Source organism: Tiliqua scincoides, chromosome 3 (genome assembly GCF_035046505.1).
Source record: "Tiliqua scincoides isolate rTilSci1 chromosome 3, rTilSci1.hap2, whole genome shotgun sequence".
In the NCBI taxonomy this organism is placed as follows: Eukaryota; Metazoa; Chordata; class Lepidosauria; order Squamata; family Scincidae; genus Tiliqua; species Tiliqua scincoides.
In genome coordinates, this window is record NC_089823.1 from 35,951,816 (window position 1) to 35,964,383 (window position 12,568).

At 40.4% G+C, this 12,568-nt stretch overlaps 2 protein-coding genes across 2 annotated transcripts in view; one reads left to right on the forward strand and one right to left on the reverse strand.

Annotated features, from left to right (window-relative positions):
* CMSS1 (cms1 ribosomal small subunit homolog) overlaps positions 1-12,568 on the reverse strand; it is a 243,268-nt gene that overhangs the window by 189,137 nt on the left and 41,563 nt on the right. The window lies entirely within an intron of this gene.
* Positions 6,957-12,568, forward strand: part of FILIP1L (filamin A interacting protein 1 like) — a 39,604-nt gene continuing 33,992 nt past the window's right edge. The window contains exon 1 of the mRNA XM_066620878.1: positions 6,957-7,037. The gene's annotated coding sequence lies outside the window, so the exon portion shown is untranslated. The remainder of the gene's footprint in view (positions 7,038-12,568) is intronic.

Here is a 12,568-nt window from a genome sequence, read left to right on the forward strand (position 1 = left end):
CTGCAAGTCTTTGGCCTGCTCAACCGAATGTGACCAGAGCCGTGCTCCAGTTGCGTCTGGAGGTTGTTCTGAGGGCCAGGAAGGCCATGCACCTCCCTTCAGAATGCCTTCTAAAGGCCGAAAAACATCAGTTCCTGGTTTTCCTGAAAAAGCAGAAGTGACGTTTTTGGGCCGTCTGAAGGCATTACGCTCTCTAATGCATTTATCTAAATTTCATAGGGTCACGGGAAGCAGCGGTCCTTGTAAGCTGCATGACTGTGCTGCTAGAATTGAAGCTCTGTGTCGCATTCCTTGCATCGCTCCTGAACTCAGCAATGACAATGGTGCCATTGCCAAGCACTCCAGAGTGTTTGTATTAATATTAACATGTACCAACTCCATGGGTTACTAGACTGAAAGAAAAACAGTTTTTAGGGTTGTGGACAAAAAGGTTTGAGAAACACTGATCTAGACTGCCACATGCCGGCAAAGGCTTCCCAGTGGGGATGGAGCTTGACATTTCACTGGGGAGCCTTCACAAAGCACTTCCATACACAACCCAGTCTTTGCTGCATCCAGTCACTTCTGCCTGGAAATCTGGGTGCAAAGCCTGCTGGAGCATTGGATGCAAAGACTGGGGGTGAACAGAGGCCCTCTACAGAGGCTCTTGGGCAGAAAGGTAAGTGCCATTCAAGCGGGTGAAGTTATAGGCAGGGCACTGAATCTGGAGCACAGGCTGGAGTCTGGAGAGCTGTGATCTATAAACTAAAGGCCCAATCCTATCCAACTTTCCCACACCAGTACAACCTCAGTGCAGCCCTAAGGTAAGGAAACAAATGTTCCCATACCTTGAGGAGGCCTCCAAGACTGCCTCCGCACTACAGGATGCAGTGCATGCCCCATTAGCACAGCTGCAGTGGCACTGGAAAATTGGATAGGATTGGGCCCTAAGACAGTATTGGCTACACTACAAGGCAGCACCTCTCCAGGATTCAGGCAAAAACTATTCACCAGTTCTACTACCAAATATCATCTTATCTCGAGTTGCCAGGGCTTGAACCTCAAAACCTTCTGCTTGCAAAACATTTGGATCCAGCCACACAGAATCGTTTCACACGTAAATATATTGGGTGCAGACCTGAAAAAAGTGACAATTCACTTGCAAAGATAAAATGAGAATACAGCAAACATGATTTGCAAATATGCGCCATTATCAGGGAATATTGACTGTCTCAGGGGTAAGTCCAGGTTTGGTTCTGCATAAAGTGTGAAGTGGGCCTCCTGAGCAAGAAGTTGCCAACTGACTTATTTCAACATCCTGTAAGCAATATCTGCTCCTTAATTCCTAATCAACATACACGCCTCAGGCCTACTCACCGTTATAAAACAGATGCTAATGCTAATGCTCTTTTGTGAATATCTGTTTTAACTTGCAAAACCAAAAGTTTAAAGCCAAACTTTTTGAAAACATTAAACAGTCAAAACAAACTGAGCTAAACACGCAGGAGGGACCAACTTTGTGTTGGCACGCAAGGGTCTCAATGACCTAATCAGGCTTTAGCTCTAGCTTCTCTGATTCTGTGGAATTCCAGCCTGCCATAATACAAGTATAACAAACTTTTAAAAACTATGATTAGTTACTAAGGAGACAGGAATTGTTTAGTAGGAGTCAGTAGCTAAATCATCCTCTCTCATACAGTTTCCCCAGCTCATACTTCATACTAACAGCCTCTTCCAGTAAGGAGAAATGAATTTTATTTACAAAATAAATAAACGTGTTCAGGGACAAATGAAAGCTCCACAGCAAAGCACATATTTTACATGCAAAGGTCACTGTTTCAATCCAACATATCATCAGTATAAAGCAGATTTGTGCATCACATATCTGTCAAACCCAGTGGTTAGGAGGATCTGCCCCCCTTCCACTAAATTCGCCCACCCTCAAAAGTTAATGCTGAGGAAACATCACTATGAAAGGTGAAGAATCTGAATAAGGGGAGGGTTTGAATGGGAAAGATGGCCAAATACTGTATAGAACAGTAATTTAAAAAGAACTTTCCTCAGTTTTGTTATAGTCACATGTTGGGGGGGAGACAAACAATTGTAATAATTATATCTTACTTAAGGGGTTCTCAGGGTATGTAGCAAGTCCCTTCTCAAAAGAGATTGATGGGCTAAATCAGGGGTGTCCAAAGTTTTTGGCAGGAGGGCCACATCATCTCTTTGAAACTGTGTTGGGGGCCAGGGGAAAAAAAGAATTAATTTACATTTAAAATTTGAATAAATTTACGTAAGTTTACATAAATGGATATATTAAAGATGGACTTATATGAATGAATGAATGAATGAAGGTCTTGCAAAAGCTCAAGGCCTATAAAAGGCCTTGCACAAAGCAAAGCTGGCCTTTCCTTTGCTGCCACTACTGCAGCAGAGACGTGAAACAACAAGCAGTGGAGGGAGCCCTCATCCTATAGCTCACACAAAAGGTGAAACAGTCATCCTCATGCTGAGAGCTGTAGAGTCAGCCCAGTGTGGGCTCCAACAAATCTCTGGAGGCTTATTAGAGGCTCATGGGAGACTGGGGGCTCCCTGAGGGCCGCATTGAGAGGCCTCGAGGGCCGCAAGTGGCCCCAGGGCCGGGGTTTGGGCACCCCTGGGCTAAATGAACCCTTAGTGTAATCTCACAAGGCAATTAACCAGTTTACAAACAGAAAAAATATAACAAGTATCACAAGACAATGAGAGCTTACTTATACTACTGAAGTCAGTGGAATTTGGCCCAAGGAAGCATTTCAAGGGAAGTGCTCCAAATTGCAAGACTCTTTTTCCACTCAGGAATCTAAGAGCTAACTATTCTTTACAGACATAATTATTTGGGTATATTATTGTATCTCTGCAACAAGGTATTTATTAAACTTTTTACAAACATCTATGCTTGCCTGATGCAAAAAGCACACTTTCTGTTTCAAATACCCCCACACTCTGTGGACAGATAGTGGCCCAAGCAGGATCCCACACAAAGAGGATGGAGGATTCTGGCTACTGATTAAAATTCAAAAGCAGAAAACCCAGAAGATGGGGGGGGGGGGGACTAGCGTAAACCACTTTGCTGCATGTGTAGTGAAGGGGTTAAAAGGGAAAGAGTAGAGACTTTGAGAGAATTCTCATGCTTCCAGCTGGGGAGAGGGGAGAAGAACTTTTAAATTTCGAGAAAAAGTTTGACCAGCATTTTAAAGTAGAATGTTTCTTTGGGAAGAAGAGGGGAAGCAAACTGGAAGCAAAGAGAATTAACAATGGTGTAAGTATCTGAAAACAGAAAGAGTAAAGATTGAGAGCAAGGTACATCTGTCTATTCAATATCAAAGGCTGCAACAGTGGTGTTCCTGGCCACTGCACCACCTGGGGCACACCCCCAGGGGTGTCACCCCCCCAAGTGGAAGTGGCATTCCCTGTCCCTGCTGCCTCCCCCCTCAGGCATTCGGAGAGCCAGGGAGGCCAGGCATCAGAAGGCCTCGTAAGGCCTTCTGGAGGTTGAAAATCAACAATTTCAGTTTTTGGCTGAAAACCAGAAGTGTCAATTTTCAGCCTAACAAGGTCTTCTGAGGGCCAGGGGAGGCTGCGCACGGCTTCCCCAGCTCTCACAACATTTCTGGGGAGCGGCGCTCAGATTGGCACACTGATACTGGCACGCCGACAGAGTGCTACGGGGGAGGGCATTGCCGAGGGAACTGGATGGTGATGCGGTGCCACCCCCATAAGCCTGGCACCAGGGGCCCCCCTTCAGGTACACCACAGTGCTGCAATCCAGTCCTTGCATCCCAACAGGGTAATCCTTGGCATGCAAATTCTGAAGCACACACCATTGATTACAATGGAACTTACTCACAAGAAGATACAAGTTGCACGATCCCACTTTTTCTTTACCCCATTTTATGCTTGGATGTCCTTCTGCATAGGTCCTCAGTGAATACAGTACAATACATTTGACAGCAGAAGCAAGGAACAACAGGCAACTGTGGACCTCATTAATATAGTATATAAAATTGTTCCGATGCAACATTTTGTGGAACAGGTTCAACAGCAAATGATGGGGTCATATTCTGGACATCCTGATCCCTGCAGAAGGATCATGAAGAGAAATGGCGTATGCAGCTCCTATTTGCACTGCTGGATCTAGTAAGGGCCCAATCCTATCCAATTTTCTAGCATAGTTTCAGCTGCAACACAGCCCTGAGGTAAGGGAACAAATGTTGCCTTACTTTGAGGAGTCCTCCATGACTGCCCCCCCCCCAGGATGTGGTGCTGAAAGCTGGATAGGATTGGGCCCTAAGTTACATATTGTATATGACTAGTGGCATTGCTGGGGGTGCAGCCCACACCAGGTGACACACATGGAGGGGCGTGACATGTGCTGGGGGGGAGACACCAACATTGACCAAAATTGCTAAAATCATGGTTTGTAGGAATGATACCATCATGTTACATACCATTTAATGCGTAATTTATAGCAGAACGCAATGAAACAAACCACTTTGAAACATCTCTATTCTGTAAAAAGGTAAGGTCAAAAAACCAGTGGGGGAAGGGCAACTGTACATCACCATGCCCACCATATGGGAGGTGGTCCATCATGGAGTGATGCACTGGTCTCCCATACCAGGTGATGCCAACCCTAGTGATGCCATTGTATATTACAACGCTATTTGGCCCTATTTGAATTTGTTGTGCTTTATAACAGATGGATGAGCATTTTCACAAACAGCTCCCAAAGCTTGCAATTAGGAATATATTCCCTAGGTCAGTGGTTCTCAAACTGGTGGGTCGCGACCCACCAGTTCATGTAAACGTTCCCCCGTCCCTTTAAGGGGTGGGGGAAGGGGAGAGGAAGGGAAGCAACCCCCAGGATTGTGCTCGTATGGGGGGGTAAGGGGGGGTGCTTGTTACTTACTTTATGAAGACAGGGCTGCAGCAGGCTGTCTTGGAATGTTCGGAGAAAACAGGCGCAAAGCACTTCCGTTTTGCAGGAGGTGCTTTGCAGCCGCTTCTTTTGCAGGTTCCAAGTGTTGTGGAGTGCTGTGCAGGGCTGCCCAAACCTCCTGCATCCTGCTGCAGCCTGTCTTCATAAAGTAAGTCACAAGCACCCCCCCTCGCCTCCCCTTAGCTGCGCGATCCTGGGGATTGCATCGCTGCCCTAGCCTCTCCCCCGCAATAACTTACTGAGGGAGTAAAGCTCCCTCAAAGTTTGAGAACCACTACCCTGGGTGAAACAATCACAACAGAACAGCTGAACAAAAGGGAGAAAACATGGGTTTGTTTTCCAGCTTCAAAGTGAAAAACTAACAATTTTTAAGTCTATTGTGGTAAGCAACAATTTTTGATTGGGAAGCTGCCTGGTTCCCACATTAAATTTAAAAGGTGAAAATTCAGTAAACAAGTACATGAGTAATAAAGGGATAATGAAGAATTAGTGGCAATCCCCTGTTGTACTTTCTATGACTAGAGTCCAAAGCAGCTTATAATTCATTACAAGTAGAATTAAATTATAAAGAAAGAGAGACTGTGCATATATATCCTAATCAAAGGGAAACATCACAACTTGAACACATAATCCAAGTTTTTTTTTAGAGTTCCAGAAACTCCAACCCAACCCTTCCCCCAAACATTAATAAGACACTCTTCATTTCCTGTCTTAAAGCATTATGTAAGAGTGTTTTGTAAGCCAGCTGCAGACAGTAACCTTAGAGATGACAGCACTTAACTAAAAGTGCTAAGCAATGTCTGAATATCAGTTAGGATTACCAAAAAGCAACAGCATTTAGAGTTAGCTGAATTGCTCCAGATTTTTAAGGAACCACTGAACACCACCTAGAAATGTTGAGCTTGATGCTCATATATTTGTCTTAATACCAAGTTAGAGTGCATGACGTTTCTGAACACTTCAGTATAAGCAGGTACACTCCTAAACTTCATTTGTCAAGACAGATGTGTTACTAGCAGAGCACCTCAGAGTAATCTTTAAAAGTTATCCATACAGTCTCATACTTTTTCATTAAGGTGCAAGGGATTTAATCAGACAACTTCCATTAACCCTTCAATGAGAATTTTGCAACATTTTTCTCATAATCACTCCACCCTACATGGCACAAGAATACAAATGCAAACTAAGATATAGTCTGTTTAATTCTAAAATAAATCCTCTATGCTAGACTTCCATGCATTTTTTTTCTTTTAGTGAGGAAGTGAGCATTGTCTTCAAAATTTTTCATGTCACCAAAGTGTCATCATTCTAAAATTCTGATCAAATCAATTAAACGAACACAGAAATGGGTTTAAAGGAAAAATAGTATCTGCACACACTTATGCAAACACGCACAACACACCCCAGTTTCTCATCTGGCCTTTCCATCATCACTTGAAGAATTGTTTTCTAGTTACATCATCAGGAAAGAAAGAAAGAAAGAAAGAAAGAAAGAAAGAAAGAAAGAAAGAAAGAAAGAAAGAAAGAAAGAAAGAAAGAAAGAAAGAAAGAAAGAAAGGGGCTTAGTGTTTATACTTCTCTCAGAGGAGTTCAACTAAGTTACGTTTTTGGTAATCCAAAAAGAAGACTTACAACCCACCCAGTCCCTCCCCAAACAAATGTGTTATGGAAAACCAGGAGGAAAAGGCTAGTTTGCAACCAGCTAGCAGTAGTGATATTGTACTGCTCTGTCCCAGCTCTTCCGTCTATTCATTTTGGCCATAAACTGATCAGACAAATGAAATGTTTCACACAGTCCAGAGCATCAGCTGGAGCCAGAACACATTAATAAGCTTTTTTTTTTTAGTTCTGGCTATCACCGAAGTACACTACAGACAGGACGAGTCTGCACAACACAGAGTTCCCTTATATGGTATTGCAATGACGTAATGCTCCATAGGCTTGGAGCATGCAGAAAGTCTCTCTCTCATTGTTTGGTGTAACTGCTGGAATGCTCACATCCCTGATGCCTGAGAGAATCCGCATCTGAACTGTATGGAGTTACAGCTAACTCAGGGACTCTGCAGTTCATTCACGGAAGGTAAGAGCAAGAATGTGAGATGAAGTTTCTTTAGGGGACCAATAAGCATTTGGCTTCAAAAGTCCACCTGGTTCTCTTTAAGAGTTCCACAACGAATAGGATTCACACAGGTTTCTAAAGCTAATGAACACTTGTATTAACTACAACAAACTACTATCTAACTGTAAATATTTTCCATTTAAGCAGTTTCCTTGCAAGGCAACATTTAACACTGAGAAAAAGGGAAAGCTATGAATTACACAGAATTTCCAAATTGTGCTGGACAGAGTCAAAACTGCGTTTAAAACAGTGGGAAAGAGTACAGCTACACTGTAAGGTATTGGATGAAGTTATAGAAATTATTTTCAAGTGTGTCTGAAATAGATTAACAGACATGTAGAAACATATAAATGCCAGGGTTTACTGTACTTTTGACCATGGAAGATGCAAACTGCACTCAAGGAGATGCTACATTTGAAATGAAACAAGGTTTTCTAGTGCAAATACAGTATTTTAATTCTGTGGACTGATATCCTTTAAAAACAATTAATTGCATGTGTTCTATTGGCAGAGGAGGAAAGATCAATTATATTTACATTTTACATACTGACATTCTAGTAAGTGATACTAACTTGAACATTGAAGCATCCAACTCCCTTCTGCAAATTCCCTTTTGTGCAAGGTGTTAAGTGGTCCAGGTTACCTGGCATTAAAGCCACTCAAAGTGTCTCAAGAAGTCTCCAGGATAACAGGACTAAACATTAACAGTGTTATTTGTACCATGCCTTATTCCTCATGTGATTGGTATTTATTCATGACCAGGCTCAAATGAAGTGAATTTGATGTGAATGTGGATAATTTATAGGGGAAATCATATTTGTAGGTTCAATTATAACATATACACAACTTACATTATTCTATATTCAGGAGATACAGTTTAGCACAAAATGTTCATTTACAAAATGCACACTTGCACACATATTAATGAATGTTAGTTTAAAAAAACTACACCATTAACCAATTAATCAAACCCATCAATCAACAGCATGCACTATTTTTTAAAAAGTGCTCAGTATAACTATTATGGGAGGTAGTAGCTAACTGGTCAGGTTTGTGCAAGATGTTATGCCAATTAACAGTACATTAATCTTGCATACATATAGTACTTAACAATCTAGAACTTTGGTATTTAAAAAAAAGGAATTTAGAAGTAATACAGCATGGGAAAGCTACTATTAATTAGGACGTTGATTCCAGGAAGTTTCCCAAATGGCTAATATCCTAAAATGTGTCAGGCTTTAATTTGCTATTATGATGATGCCTACAACTGGTGAATTGGCCTTCAAGGGTAAAGAAATATTCTCCAGGCTTGTAAAGCAAATCTCCTCTAATAATGAATGAAGCTCATCATTCTATTGGTGCTTTCAGGATGACTGGCTTAGGAACAATAGTTTGCTGTATTGATTTACAAAGTGAAAAGAATCAAACTAAAAGAACTGGATCTCATTTAGGAAAGGAAAGTATATTTAGAAAGGGCTTGTTTAAACCCAGTCATCATTTTTTAGTTGCACCTGCAGAACAACCAATGATGTGATGGTCACCCAAGTCATACAGTGAAATCGACTATTGTTTTATAGTACTTGTCTGTTATGTACTATATTCAGAAACATTTCACTGCATTCAAAAGAAAATGGCATGTCTTGAGCCACAGATAGGCAGAAAGTGCTTACTAACATTAAAATACATGAACTTACAACAGAAACATTCAAAAGCCAACTAAGCTGTGCAAAAATACTGAATTTGCAACAGAAAAGTGTATTGTTTAAAACTTGTTAGAATGGAAAGGTTCTCTCCATCAGTTAGAAGTTTCTTAAATCTTTTGAAACCACCAGAGAGAAGCTATTAATCACTATTTCACATTTATCAGAAGTATTGTCAGAACAACAGGCTGTACCTAACTTCATGGCAATCATACTACCTATCAAAGCATTAGCAACAGATATCACATAGTTTAGGTTGAGTTTTCGGATTAAAACATTTCATTCAGACCCAGTGTTGATTTTGGCTCTCATTTACCCCAGTGTCTGTCTCGAATTACACTACTAAAGTTACTTTTGAAGAATTCCAACCACTAATTTCAAAACTAGTAATCTATGCTACATTATTTTTATACCCTCATTTTTGATATGATCCTTAGCAATCAGTAGCATTTATTGACTAATCACTTTAAGACATACCAAAGATAGTAGACACAAGTCTGGCTAAAGTTAAGCATTTTAAAAAGAGGGAGATTGAGACACATGCTTAACTGTCCTCCCTTAAATTCAATGGTTCTCTGTTCTATTTTATTACAACAAGCACAACAGCTCAATACATTGCTAATTTTGAAGTTCTGTACTATACTTAATAAGTAGAGGGGATTGTTTCTAGTGAGTAAGGCTGCAATCCTATCCACACTTTTCTGGGAGTAAGCCTCATTGACTATAATGGGATTTCTGAATAGACTTGAACAGAACTGGATAGGATTACAGCCTAAGCCTTATTGAACACAATGGGCTTACTACTGAGTAAGATAAAGGACACTTTTAAAACACCTCTGTTAATAAATATATTATAGTATTGACCATCAACCTCAGTTTTGCAACTATCAATCAGTGATTTAACAGTTCAATTAAATCAGTGATTTAATTAAGAAAATCTGGTATACTATAGTGGTGGTACATACTGTATGTATGGATGGACTGTAACATACTAGAGAGTAACTGAGTAGGGGTGTGGCCTGGAATGGTGGTGATGCAGGTTTGCTGGCATCACTATGAACAATACAATTTGTATTGATATTGCCCAATATATGAGCAACTGTAACTATTTCATTTTTCCTCATCACACTGTTTCAGTCACATTCTCAAAAATATTTGCTGTTAAGCAATTAAAACACATACTGTGGTGATTCATCAGCCCCCTTCCCTGATGTAATTGCACTAAAGTCAATGCAGACTTGCCACATCAGTTGTTGCAACTATTCTTGAAGTATTTTTCTTCTTTTAATTTTGGTAATAAAACTGACAGAATTAATTTCATTTAATGTGGAAGTCAATATGGTCCTTATAGTAAGAATTCACTCTTTGACTGGGGCAAATTTTTATTACAGCCGTATGTTCATTAACAAATGAAAAAGAATTCTAAAATTGTCAAAGTGTTTCTCTGACTATAGAATGTCAACTTAGCAATTATAGCATAAATAAGAATCAAGATGACATGTTATGTTCAGTTGCTTTACCAAATAGACATTTCTTCAAAAGTGATTATCCATTTAATGCCATGAGCGAGAATTCTGGTTTTAAAGATTTACAATTTAGTATCCTGCCAAAATCAAGAAGAGTGACAATTGTTTAGTTCCTATGACAAGCAAGGGACTTCATTTGCAAAGAAAATCTTATGCATACAGATGTCTCAGCAGGTTTCATTCTCAAAAGGTCAAAGAAGGTCACAGTTGGCCTATTGCTCAGTCTAAACATGAAAGAATTAGGCAAATAAAAATGTTGAGAAGTTAACACAGACCTCAACAAAACAAATCACTGCTTATGAGTAGATCCAGGCTATTTACCCCTTCCAACACAAACATAGGGGCCAGAGTTGCTGGGGAGAGGAATGTTCAACTCCAGAGACAGAAATGAGTAAAACTGTTACAGGTTGAGAAGCCTTATCCAAAATGCTTGGGACCAGAAGTGTTTTGGTTTTTTTCAGATTTTGAAATATTTGTTTATACATAATGAGATATCTTGCAGATGAGTCTAAACACAAAATTCATTTATGCTTCATATACATCTTAGGCACATAGCCTGAAGGTAATTTTATACAATATTTTTAATAATTTTGTGCATGAAACAAAGTTTGTGGGCATGGAACCATCAGAAAGCAAAGGTGTCACTATTTTAGCCACCTTTGTCGGATTCTGGAGTATTTCTGCCCCATGCGCATGCCTGGAACACAGTGCGAGGTGGGGATATAGGAAAGGGGGAAATCCACAGGTTACATAAGAAAAGTCCAGCTGGATCAGGCCAAAAGCCCTTCTAGTCTAGCCTCCTGTATCTCACAGTGGCCCACCAGATGCCTCAGGGAGCACACAGTACAACAGGAGACCCGCATTCTGGTGCCCTCCCTAACATTAATGTGATCACAATTTTGGAATATAACGAACTCATTTATATTCTCACATTGGCTCAATGCTTTTCATAAAACAGAAAACTAATCTGAAGTGAGAAGTGAAATGCTATCAGTGAGGAAAGACCTAATTTTTCTGTACAATTGCGAACAGTCCCATCAGTAGGTCAAAAATATGGAAAATGTAACTGCTTCATAATGAAGAGGGTAATTAATATGTATGATCCTGGCTCCCTCTCTCTCTCTTTTCTAAGATTGTCTACCATAGGCCTTAGCTTCCTTGGTGCCTGCAAAGGTCACTGACCTTTATAGCACTGTGAAGTACAAATAGCATTTCTGAAAGGGAGACCTAAGGGTTTCAAATTGATCACTCCAAGTCTAGAGGTACAAGAAGTAAAGTGGCAACCTAAAGGAAATTTTGGATTTGCTTGCCTTCCAGACTTATTCCATGCCATAACCATTTGTCAAAGGGAAGAACTGCTCTGTGTCCTGATCAGATGTCATTTACAGTACATTTCAGGACCCATTAATACTATAACGAATGTATTTAAAAGGCAATAATTGACAGGAAACATTGATCACAGGTTTCTTTTTGTTTAATATATCAACTCATAGTTTAGTCCAACAGGATATAGGCTTAATTGAATAATTAATACAATACACATAGAAATAAAAGCTCCTGCCTTCACAAGAGTGGTAACTAAAGCCAAATCATCCATTGCTATTACATGCTATTAGTAGAGCCCAGAGAAGTCACACCAAGTTGCACAAACCCAGAACTGTTGTATCTTTTCACATAACAGAATATCTGCAAGACTCATTCTGACTGTAATGTGATAATCACTCCCATCTCAAGGATACTAGAATAGTCTTTACTCCTGCCCTTAGTTAAGGTGCTCCACATGGAAAAGATATTGTCATTGTGGCCACTACATGTCCTCATGACAAAAGGAATGGATTGTACCCTAAGTGGTTCTTGTGGAAGAAGCTCTTTTTGTACAGGGGAGAGGGTTGATTTTTTGCCCATCTCCCTACACCCAATTACCCCCAGCTCTCAGTAACAAACTGGAGGGCAGCCCGCAAGAAGGAAGAGGAAAGTGAAAATCACTGCTCCCCCTTGTGCAAATGAAAGAAGAACTTAGGATAGAAGCCAATGGGAAACGTACTTGCACGCATACTAAGGCTAAACATAAGTGGCCAAGGCTTCTTTCCAAGCATGTACTTCCCATGTATTTGCTGCAGATGCACACCTTGCCTTCAAACACTACAGTGGTTAATGTGCTAGCAAAGGTGGTACATTTCTTTTTCATATTCTGTGAAGCAGTTATTCAGGGCACTGAGCTAAGTACTTTCAAACCAATAATGGTAAAACTGCAGTACTTCGGGAA